This window comes from Anolis carolinensis, chromosome 2 (genome assembly GCF_035594765.1).
Source record: "Anolis carolinensis isolate JA03-04 chromosome 2, rAnoCar3.1.pri, whole genome shotgun sequence".
Classification (NCBI taxonomy): Eukaryota; Metazoa; Chordata; class Lepidosauria; order Squamata; family Dactyloidae; genus Anolis; species Anolis carolinensis.
In genome coordinates, this window is record NC_085842.1 from 92,807,746 (window position 1) to 92,820,227 (window position 12,482).

Sequence of the window (12,482 nt, forward strand, 5' to 3'; positions counted from 1 at the left end):
TATCATGCCAGAAGGAAGAATGGAAAAATACTGTAATAGGAAGGAAGAATAGAGACCTCATCACATGGATGAGGTCTAGTGTTGTGATTCACCAGTCTCCGTGGTGAATCAGGGAGGCAGCAGGGCAATCCTGGTGCCTCGGACGGCAGCTGATGCTTCCCCATCACACATAAGGAAGCGTTGCCACACTGATTTAGTGGTAGTATCGTTCTTCCTTACAGAACATGGGGAGGCCTCTATGTTGGCAGTGCAGCATTCTACCATGCTGCCACCCCAGTTCACCCATGGAGCCTTGTTGGAAGTCAGCCTATTTTGTCTGATGGGCAGTGTGAGGCTCCATGAATGAACTGGGGCAGAAGCGTCCTAGAACACTTTTTTTTCCATATGTGATGAGGTTGTAAGATTGTACATGACTGTCCCTAACCCAAAGGATGAAAACTCATTACAATAAGAAGGGTGGAAGGAAGGAATAGCATTGTCAGGTGCAATCACTGTATAAATGTTTGGAAATATTGCACAGGTTCATGAATATATATGCATGTGTATAGATTTTTTTTGTTCTTCTTTTATGGATGTGGAAATATAATATATATATATATATATTTAAGAAACACAGATGGGTACAAGAGAAAATTAAGCCTGATGTCTTGCTAGTAACCAAAATGACTAAGCTGATGCTATCATACTTTTGAGATATAATTATTCATTAGAAAAAAAAACAGAAGGAAAAGAATGAAACTGTCACTGGTTCTACGGCAGTGTTTCTCAAACTGTGGGTCCCCAGATGTTTTGGCCTTCAGCTCCCAGAAATCCTAACAGTTGGTAAACTAGCTGAGATTCTAGGAGTTGTAGGCCAAAACACCTGGGGATCCACAGGTTGAGAACCATTGTTCTACAGATCAACACCACTTTAACTGCCATGATTCAATTTTATGGAATTTTGAAATTTTATAAAGTCTTTAGCTTGCTCTGCCAAGGCGCTTGTCCCTCATCAAACTACAACTCTCATGATTCCACAACAGTTAGAGGGTATGAAGCTGCATTAATGTCTTGCCAGCCTGCATTACAGGTGGATTGGCACCTGCACAGGATCCAGATCCGAGCATTAACCAACCTATCACTGGATAGCTGCCAAAGTAATAAAGAGGAGGCTGCAAATGACCACTAGGGGAGCTGCTCACTCTGTGCGACCACTGTCATTGGGGTGGGTGATAGTTTCAGACTCCCAGATCCAGGCTCCATGTCAACTGCCCCCTGAGTTGTGACAACATACAAATTCAACATGCCCCCACATTCCAAGATCAACCAGCATTAAAAAAAGGGGGGGGGATGGAGGCTGAGGTGGAGGGAGGGAGGGTGCTCAGGTACAGGCTCCCTAGGAGCACAGGGAGCTCCCTGAATAAATCCAGGTGACAGAACTGACTGGAAGCATCCAGATGAACACCAGGGTATGCCAGCCTGCCATGAGCAAGGGGAAACTCAAGGGGTGCTGGGATGCCAGCCATTTTTGAGGATGGTAAGGAAAGGCAAAGATGTACAAAACCGCACTTCAGGGTGGCTGGCATAACTCCACACTCCCTTTGTGAACAACAACAACAACAAGAAGACTTTATTACAGTCCATGACTAGTACAGAGTGAGGCACAAATGCCCTGGGAAGGGGAAACACAGTTCTCTCTATGTATTTTCCCCTTTTTATTATTACCTTTTTAATAAGCATTTTGCCAGTTGATTTTTTTAAAGTACTGGAAGGGAGCATGACAGATGCTAACACAGAAGTGTCCATACTCACTATGTAAGGTAAGTCCTGGGCAGAGCCGGCCCTGGGTATTTTTCAAGTGTAGGCGAACAGAATTTTGCCCCCCCCCCCAAACCAATCACTGAAAAATAAAAGCGTTGGATAAGCGAAAATGTTTGATAATAAGGAGGGATTAAGGAAAGGCCTATTAATCAAATTACATTAAGATTTTACAAATTAAGCACTAAGACATCATGTTTTACAACAAATCAACAGAAAAAGCAGTCCAATACCTTGCGGAGACAGGCCACAGGAGACAGGAGTTGCCTCGGTGGTGCCCCCAACAAGATGGCGCTACAGGCAACTGCCTAGTTGGCCTGGTGGTTGAACCGCCTCTGGTCCTGGGTCAGTGGCAGTTTCATCATGAGAAACTGGCAGATTGGCAGTGAGTATCACCTGACATCATGCAATAGAGACAATAACTTTTGATGTGCCAGTTCACCATTTCTGTGTGATGTCCCTAGTCTAGCTATAAAACTATAATTATCCATTGTTACTTGCAAGATCTGGAAGCATACTTTTTGTAATGTTTTTCAAATTATATGTCTTGAGATATAAAAGATTTCAGATTTACATGGCTGAAATGTTTTCAGCTATTTTTGAAATAAAATCTACTTCTTTACAGCCAGAGACCTTGTTTCTCATTAAAATTCAGATTTTTATCAGACACGTTAAGTTTCATTTGTTTTTTTAAAAAGCCTATTAAACTATGCAATATGTTAGCAACTAACAAAGATCAATTTCAAATATCAGAACTATTTGATCTTTACTTCTCATCATATTCACTCACTTCGTCATACGTTTTTATGCCTTGTTGTATTACAGTGGTTCTCAATCTGGAGTCCCCAGATGTTTTTGGCCTTCAACTCCCAGAAAACTTAACAGCTGGTAAACTGACCGGGATTTTAGGTAGTTGTAAGCCAAAAACATCTGGGGAACCACAGGCTGAGAACCACTGTTCTATTAGAACTGATATTTTTGTTTTATTTTTAATTATAATGACTTCAGTAGAATAATGTATATAAAAGATGTTTCTAGAGCACATATGTTAAATACAAGGCTCGTGGGCCAAATGCAGCCCACCACATCATTTTATGTGGCCTGCAAGGTTTTCAATGCCAGTGCAACACAGTTTTATTTATACAGTCTTACAATTACAGACAACCCTTTGAAGGTAACCATAAAGCTGATGTGGTCCTCGGTGAAAATGAGTTTGACACTCCTGTTGGAGAGCAAGGAATGGTAACGTAAAGAACTCCAAATATCATAGATTCTGCTCTGGTGTTTTTGAAACACCAGAGTACCTCCATGCCATGAGTTCAACCCAGGTTGAAGAATGCAAAACATCTGGAGGCCCATCATGGGAATGAGGCTGATATAATGCTCAGACTGGACCTGGAGGAGACTGCAAGAAAGAATTTTCATGAACCAAGAGGGTAGGATTTCAGGAAGGTATTGAACTTAAAGTTTGACCACATTTTCCTTAGTTGTAACTTTGCTGTAGTGTAGTAACCTGGCATTAAAGATATTTCCAAGGTTTCTCCTGTGAGTGCCTTTGATTGCTATCAAAGTTCTGCCATCATCACACTAGAAGCTTGTTAAAACTTTAGTTTCTGTGGCAGTTCATGCTAGGATAATTTTTAAAAAGAAGATACAAAGCACTATTAATTAAAACATAGGTAGTTTCAGGGAAAACTTCCAGATTCATTATACAATGAATCTGGCAGTTTTCCCTGAAAGCTGATTTTGCAGATAGCATATCAAAAGCAAGTAGGTCATGATGAAATGAATTGATATGAAAGTACGCACATGGGTTTAAACTCAACGGGGAGGGGGGGGGGGTTCCATTTCATGTTATAAAACTGCCAGTTCAACACTAAAGAATCACTCATATCAAAAAAATACAATCAGTGGCATGTTGGGCAGATGTATATATGACAGCAAATTATCCAATTATACATAATAATGACTCTTTATACAACTGGAAACACGCTCTTTGCAGTGTAAGAAAGGAAGCCTTCATAGTTCCAATATAAAATATTATTGTATCCACATTTTTTATACACCCAGACTGTGAATGATGGGATGATGAACCCAGAGACGAGAACTTAATGATTAGTAACAAAAAGATTAATCAACTTAATATTTGTTTTTTTTGGGGGGTGATATCTCCAAGTTAACTTGTTATCAACAGTCTGGGTCAAATTTTGCAAACCTGGAGCTAGGAGCTTGTTGATTGAACCTGTTCAAAAATTGATTTTGCCCATAGCATATCAAAAGCAAATAGATCAGGATAACAGGAACAGATATAAAGGACAAACAATTGATAAACAAGTATACTCAGCCCTTTATATCCTCAGATTCTTTGACATGGTTTGTATTAAGGAATATGCACAAGGTCTTTGGACAAATGGATTTATGCATTTCATATTTTTAAGTTTTGTATACTGACTCATGTGTTTTAATGCTTAATGTAAATTGTTTTTAATTGCTTTATGTTTTATTGGATTGTTGTTTTATTGGCACTGAATTTCCTTTAGGTGACAAAGGTAGGATAGAATTCATGTAAATAAATAAATAAATAAATTCTTCACCCATAGATTCGATCGTCCATGGCCGGAAAATATTTTTAAAAATCCAAAAAAGGGAACTTTGATTTTACCATTTTATATAAGAGAGATTGTTTTACTACATTATTGTATTTAATGACACTGAAGCATCCATGGATTTGGTCAGCAGATAGTAACAGCCCACTGTACTCACAAACATGGCATACCAACAGTTTACAAATACGTATGGAGTTCAGCAGTTAACTATGACAACTGGCAGTGATGGTTACTGTAAAGATCCTTCCCTCCACTGTAGTTTCAGCTGCCTCAGTAACTCATCTTTCTGTCATTTGGTAGAGTCTGAGAAGCAGAGGTCGAAGGCTGGTTCACCCTGCTCTCTCTTTCCCAGTGACTGGATTCTGAGCGGGAGGAGGTGCTGCGTTCTGAGCCTCAGCATAGTTTTGTATGAGCTGGCAACTGTGGAACAAATGAGATTGGAGCTGTTGCTAGGATCTGTGTGTGAGTCAGTAAGCTAAAAAGGGAAGGGGGAGCAGTTGAGATTCTAAGAAAGAAGAAGAGGGAAAGCAAGAGAAGAGCTTTGGGTGGGGTGAAAATGTATTTCTCACAAAAGCCCATATATTTGTTTCCTTCTTTCCCTAGTGCAAAATAAGGATGGATGGAGGAGGCAATGCATCAATGAGATTTTGCATTTCTTTTATTGAAGTCACCCACCTTAAATATAAATGGCATCAATTGAACTATGAAACATTTGTCCTCTTGCCAGCAGTTAATGAAACTACAAGTTATTTTCTATCAGTTTTCTCATTTCTGGATAAAGTTCCAATAAACAACTGTAATCAGAATTATTATTCTCTATGTTACTGTGAGAATTCTGCTGCCTTTTCAGAAAAGGAGAAGATCAAAGGTGGAACCTGAACTTCTAACAAGATTATCAATACTGAGACAATATTATTAATAATAACAATAATAATTTTTTTAAATTTATATTCCGCCCTATCTCCCCAAGGGAACTCATGAATACATTTAGGGTGCATCTACACTGTAGAACTGATGCAGTTTGACACCATTTTAACTGTCATAACTCAATGCTTATGAAATCATGGGAGTTTTAGTTTTACAAATTCTTTAGACTTCCTTGCTAAAGAGTGCTGGTATCTCACCAAAGTACAACTCCCATGATTCCATAGCATTGAGTCATGGCACTTAAAGTAGTGTCAAACGGCACAAATTCTACAGTGTACATACAGCCCTAATGTATCAAGCATGAACAATCACTTTTCCTTTCTAAATGCACTAACCAAGGAACTAACAAAGACCATGTTTGGCTCTAAACAATTTATGCAAAGTTCTGCATATTGTTGAACATTTTCCGCTGTTTTTCATGTATAGTGAGAATAGTACCAAAATCTCTAAACAGAATGCAGTTTGTTGATGACAGTAAACAAAGAAAGACTCCAGGATGAAATTCTGGCCAGATGGAAACCTAAATGAAAGGAAAACTTCTCTTTCTTTCATAAATACCACCAGTGCCTGAACCATCAATTCAAACTCGCACATCCTTTCTCATATGCACATATAAATGCACATGCACACATTCAATTTACCCCCTTCACCAAACCATTTCTTCCTTCTCATCTAGTTTTCCTGAATTTATTAATTTATTTATTACAACATTTATATCCCTCCCTTCTCACCCAACAGGGGACTCAGGGAGGCTTACAATAAAACATACATATAAAACCTGTACAATACACTATAAATCAGTTAAAAATTAACTTACATAAAACATTCATAAAACATTATAAAATACAGATAGGCGTGTTCAAGTTTAAAATACTGGGTCTGTCAATTGAGTTCCAGCGTACATAATAGTAATTAATGCTGCTGATTCTTATTCGAAGGCCCCACAACCAAGTTTTAACCTTCCTACGGAAGGATAGGAGGGAGGGAGCCTGCCTGACTTCAATGGGGAGGGCGTTCCATAGGCGGGGAGCCACTACTGAAAAGGCCCTGTCTCTTGTCCCCGCCAGCCGCACCTGTGAGGCTGACGGGACCGCGAGCAGGGCCTCATCTGATGATCTTAAGCTTCGAGGTGGGTCTACTGGGAACCTTGTCACCAGTAGACTTCATTCTACATACTCAAAATCTCTGTGTTGGCAGAATGTCACATTAACATAATTTTATGCATTTAATTTCATAGGTTGTTTGCAAAAGAGAAGAGTAAGAAAACTTCAAAGGTCAGTAGCTTTAAGCTCTAACCTATTTAAAAAGAGGATCAAGGAAAAGGACAGATGTCTTGTGACAGAAAGTGAGAGAATGTTTTGTAGCATATTTAGGTAATGCAATTACATCTTCTTGAGGTGTCAACTTAACAGTTTGAGTATTTCACAAAGTAGATAAAATGCCACTGATGCAATTTAAAAAACAAACAAAAAAAACAAAAAAACAAAACAAAAACAACTCTCTACTCTGAATGGAAATGACCTGTTTTCTCAGCCAGGGCATTACATGGTGGTGATACTCTATTTTTAATTAAATCCAATGAGTTTTAGTCTGAAATTTAGGCTGAGTCTACTCAGAAATTTTCCAAAACATACTAAACATCATTATTTTCAGTGTTTCTCCTTTACATTGGAAAATTTCCATTCCACCCATCATAGAGCAGTGAAGATGGTGGAGATCACTTTCCTGGGCTCCAAAGGGTTGAAGTCACACAAAAAAATGAGTGGGGAGAAGGAGTGGGGTTGGCCTGCTTGGATTAGGTGGTTCCACCCTATTCTTTCCCCCTTTGGATTCTTTGCCCACCCTTCTACCTTTTTCAACAGGGTGAGATTTCTGGTTGCTTTGGAACTGTGTAAGATTTTCCCCTTTTCTTAAGGTTTTTTTTTCTCCTACTTTACATCATCAAGGAGGACTGGACACCTGGCTAAAGTTGGAGTAATAAATAGGTCTTCCTGTCAGGTTTTGTGGGGAGACAGAAGCAAGTGATGCACCTTCTGGCATATTTGGGGTAGGATGGGAATTTGAACTGTGATTCATGTGATTCTAGGGTTGGTGAAACGTTCTGCCCTTGGGGCTCTGTCTCTGGGTCTTTGCCCTCCCCAAGGGCCATATAGCTGGAGGATTTACACTTTCTGATCAACCTTTCAGTTTAAGTTTACTAGCTGGCCTGGAATTCCTCTTGGGGCTAAGGTATTTTCACCCAGGGCAGTCTGGGGAATCTGGTCTGAGACAGACTGTTCTATCTGCTCCCACACCAAGAGGCTTCCCCTATTAGTTTTTATTATTACCAAAATAAAATTGAGTTATAACAGAAGAAGCACAAGGCACATCAGGAATAGCCCAGAACAGTAATGATCTAGTAGTTTATTTATTTATTTATTTGCAACATTTCTACCCCGCCCTTCTCACCCAAGGGGACTCAGGGCAGCTTGCAACAACCGGCAAAATTCAATGCCAAACAAATCAATATGTGCTAGTGGGGAAATGTTAGTTGGAAAAAATTGCAAAACAATTATATGTATATAGAAAGCTACAAAGCATGGCTATGTTTACATGAGATATAAAATAGGAATATCTGTTGAAGAACCTCTTAGGTGAAATTCAAATAAAAAGACAGTCTATATTTCATGTCTATTTATTTACATTTTTTAAAACCAGTAAAGAAACACATTCCTGAAAAGAAGTACCAAAATATCCGTGTGTATATATGCTTCTACTGTATATAACAAGTGAGAGCTGTTAAAATGCACACATTCCCATTGCTTATATCCAGAGGGAATCAGTGATTCTCAAGTGACTCAAATGGGGCTCTCTCCTGGTGAACACATGACGGTTTGTTTCCCAGTAAATATTCAGAGAACATCAGTGAGCCACTTCAGTGGCTTTCAACTCCAGGGGGGGAAATCATGACAGGATAACCAACCAGCCCTTAAGGCTTCTGGGAAAGATCAAATGACAGAAAAGGAAGAATTTCAAACTGGTTTTGAATATCCTGGGCAAAAGTCTCTAAAACTCTTTCTGTGCCTAGGCTATCACTAGACTTGTCTTGTACTGCCCTGTTCATGGAACACAGCTTGCTTTTCTGATTATAAAATTGGTGTGGTCTCCTTAAAAATCAGAGCTATTCATCAAAGCAAAGCTCAGCTTCTTGGTTTTTTGACCACAATACAAAATGAATGCATTGTTCTAGAGTCACCACTGGAAGGCATATGTTAAAGCAGCACACACAGAAGCCAAGCAGATTTGGGTCTGGTTAGTGGTTGAATAAGGGACCAGAATTTGGAAACTTATTTAAGAATAATTCATTATTCTCAAAGCATTCTCACTACAAACTCCAGAAATGTATGAGTTACTATTAAACCAGAAAACACATTGCAACTTACTATGTTGTTTTGTTGCATTACTTGTTATTTCTCAAATGCTTTTTCACCCACTCATGTCTTTTAAAAAGTATGAGTCAATAAGAGAATGGCATAAAACTTGGAAAAATAGTGCTTACATGTCAAAAAGTCCTTTTAAGGGTAACTTCTAAAATTGGTATTAAACGTTATTTTTGCATTCTCATTTTTACAACTAGGCTCTCACTAGCTCATACAGTGCTTTTGTACTTTACTTACTTAGGAGATCTCTCCTTGTCCAAGTATGATTGTCTTTGTTTTATTTTTTCTCTCTCTTGATGCCATCACTATAGTTTGTTGAAACAATCATATTAAAGCGATATTACTAGTTTGAATGCAAATTTAGCTGTTTGATGTGCAGCTGGGAGAAGCCAGTTTGCCAGGCCTTCTTCTGCATGGAGCCCTTCCAGGTCCCTAAACTGCTACACAGAGAATTGGGTAATCCTGCTGGGTAGAAATAGGATGTAACACAGCAGGCTGAGAGGGAAAGTGGGTAGAAAAAGCTTTTGAAACCATTGGCAAGCTTAACATGGCTGGCTTCAGAAGCAACATCAGATCTGATTTCAACATGTCTTTACTCAAACAATACTATTTTAGAAAACTATTGTTTTGAAGTGTATTCTCCTGAGGTGGTGCTGGTCCTTTTGTATCTCCATGGAATAGATCCACATTTTCTTTGTCCCATTGTCCCCTGGTCATCTCCTGCACTCATCACATTAAGCAATAATTGGCAGCGTTTCCCTTTGCTTCATGTTTTATATTGTTTCAATCCTTTAAGCATGACTCTCAGTTTATCCATGGGTCATATCAAAATCTATATTTTTGACCACAAAACCTTCCCTTGCTTTATACATGACATCAACATACACTCAAGTATATATGGTAAGTGTGTTTCAGTTCACTAAAACACATACACACACTGCTATCTTTGAAAACATCAGGGCAAATGCCACACCATTTTCCCATGTCTGAAATGGTCTGTGCGCTACTTTATTCTAAACACATCTTTTTCTTGTAAATTGCAGACCCCCTATCTCTTATACTCTGCAGACAAAATTAATATACTATCTGAGAATACACCCGTGTTGCATAAATATATTGGCTGTTAAAGGTTGTAATCATATTTTATCTCAACCTTGTTCTCTCATTCTATTGAAAAATATGTATTAGCAGATAAATCCACACATTCTTTGTGGCCACCCCTCGTCTTCAACTATTACTTATCTCACCTGAGGTCTTTAGAATTAACTACCATTTTCTTTATTTAGGTTTTTTTTTCTTTAACACCTGAAATTTCACCTGAAAAATAGCCAACCTTCCTTCTTTGCAGCTAGAAATATATAATTTGAAAGGAAAGAAGAAGAATTCCATTAGCATCTTTATGATTAACAAGAGGAAATAAAATCATACGCAATTCAACCATTTTGGGTGTGTATGTTTGTGTGCTAGTGTCTCACAGCTGCACACGAGGAAATGTGCGCATTCATCCAACACATGCAGCTAAGAAATAAATGCAAATCATGTATTCTTATGAGGACTTCCTCATGTTCATGTACACCATATGCCATATAATTTCAATTAAACCCAATTCAGACATACTTTTAAAGTAGGTAAGATTCCAATCAAGAACTAATTAAGATGTCTCCCAGGACCCTCCAAAATGAATATATGAATGATTTCATCCCCCAGTATTTTAAGTTAGATTATCCCAAACACGTCATCCAAGTTCAGTGAAATCCTTCCAGAATTTTTTTCATAATGTGGAAACAAACAGAAAGAAAATTTTGTTCTATATATATCAACATCAACTTAAGGGCATTCAAAATTAAGAGCATTTTGAGTTAAGAGCCATCGCTCAGTCCAATGTTCGGTTTGTCATAAGAGCAGTGTTTTGAGTAAGTATGAAAAGCTTCCTTCCAAAGTACCGGCCTATTATATGTGCTCATACATTTACTGTATCTGCTGTCAGACACAAGCCATGGATATAGGCAACCCTTATTAGACCTATACCAGTTTCGGTACACTATATTTGACAGGTACTTCTATAGAGACAACTGTTCAGGCTAAGAAAAAAGGGCAATAACAGCAATCAAGTGGAAACACTTGTAGTTATGATGATGATCCAGAGATTGGTTGGAAGAGGAACGAGGCCAGGAGCCAGAAGGAATTAAAATAAGGAATGACCCTGAAATGGGGAAAAAGTGAATTCCTGTATAAATAAACACAACAATACTATAAGGCAAAGGTGGGGAATGTGTGATCTGTAGGTTGTATGTGGTCCTTGAACTTCACTTGTGAAGCCCCAAGAGCTCTCCGGAAGTTCTTCAAAGTACTCCAACCCTCAATTTAGTTTTTTAAAAATTGGAATTTGGGTATGATTTTCCACTAAAACTTTACAGAAAACTCGTAAAACGCGTAAAAACACCTATTTCTTTCACACTCTCCAGCAGCCCAGCACATACTCAAATACCTCCAGTTTATCATAGTATTTCTTGAAACAGGCTGGAAATAAAAGAACATCACTTCTAACTACCATTTTCATAGAGACTGTAATAAAAATAGATTTAAACTTGGAAACAGTGCACCATGGGGGGGGGAGGGGGTTGAGTTGGCGAGAAAATTGGTCCTCAGCCTCCAAGGAATTGTCCTTATATCTTTATTTCAGAGTAGAGCATAGAAAACGCCATGAGGCATACATTTCAGTAGACCTGCTTGAGATTTTTATCATTAAGCAGTCACTGAATTCTCAACACTAGTCACCTCTATACCATTTTCCAGGACATTATTTCATACTCTACCAACTTGGTTTTAATTAAAGTTAAGGCACCTTCCATAAAACATAATTCATTAGGTCTTAAATAGTCTTAAATAGTTTAATACAATTAGAATTTCTACCATTTCTAATTATTTAATAATATTTCTTTTTTGGAATAATTGATCATTTAACATTATTTTAGTTAAGCAACAATGATATTATGTTATAGACAGTAAAACTTTAAAACTTCCACATGCATATATAAGATCTCTCTTTTTTGGAGAGAGTGCAAATGCACTGGTTGCATTATCATAAGGTCATATTATTAGATGTGACAGAATTGTGAATATCTTTTTTGAGGACTGAGGTTATGCTAACAGGAGGAAAATTAAATGTGCTGATTAGAATGTTTAATGATGGTTATAAAAACTTGCTTTACAATGACTTGGCCTTTTGTTTTTGATTCAGGAAGCACATTCTGAAACTGCTTATAAATAGAAAATAGTAACAGGAAGAGAATAAACTAACTTGAGGTATAAAGCTTGACGGGAGATCTACAGATACCATGCACTTCTAAAAAGATAAACAAATAGGTCCTACAGTGAGTAAAGCCTGAACTCTCCCTAGGAGCCAAAATGACTAAATGGAGACTGTCTTATTTTGGCCATTATCATGAAAAGACAGGGCTCACTAGAAAAGACAAGAATGGTTGCTAAGGCAGAAATCAATAGGAAGACCACCTTACAGGTGGATAGACTCAGTCAAGGAAGCCACACGCCCGAAGTTGCAAAACCTGAGTAAGAGTTGATAACAAGGTGGTTTATAGGGCTCTCCTTCAAAATCAATATCAGCTTCATAGCAATTAATAAGATAATAATCTATTACCACTTATTAAGTGGTACAGGACAGTGTGAGATTTAACATATAATTGAACAAAAACATAGATTGGAAAGACAAACA

General features: G+C 38.1%; 1 protein-coding gene across 4 annotated transcripts in view; it reads right to left on the bottom strand.

Annotated features, from left to right (window-relative positions):
* Positions 1-12,482, bottom strand: part of sgcd (sarcoglycan delta) — a 906,913-nt gene that overhangs the window by 409,159 nt on the left and 485,272 nt on the right. The gene's annotated exons all lie outside the window — the stretch shown is intronic.